Genomic DNA, 424 nt, shown 5'->3' with positions numbered 1-424 from the left:
TAAATAAATATTAAATTGTCAACATTCCTAGTGTGTATGTGAACTTGCAGGGAAGGTTAGTCAGCTGAGAATGCCTTCCAGTGATGTTCAGCATCATCTGGTTGTGTGTGTGTGTGTGTGTGTGTGTGTGTGTGTGTTTTACACAACATTTGACACTTAACCTACACACCTGAAGCTGAATCTTGCCGTTTAACAATTGCTCTCGTCCCTTCCGGTCTTTGTTTCAGTGGATCTCTTGTGAAAACGTGACTGGTATTATTATGGTAATTTTTTTTTTTTTTTTTTTTGGAATAAATACCCCCCCCCCCCAAGTTGGCACTTCTACAGTCTTTGTGTATAACACTTGTATTTGATGTTCTCTAACCAAGGAAAGCATTTTAGAAATGACAAGAATGAAGTACCTTTGAAGGCTTTGCTGCCCCCC

Source organism: Scleropages formosus, chromosome 4 (genome assembly GCF_900964775.1).
Source record: "Scleropages formosus chromosome 4, fSclFor1.1, whole genome shotgun sequence".
NCBI lineage: Eukaryota > Metazoa > Chordata > Actinopteri > Osteoglossiformes > Osteoglossidae > Scleropages > Scleropages formosus.
This window is presented reverse-complemented; position numbering follows the sequence as displayed.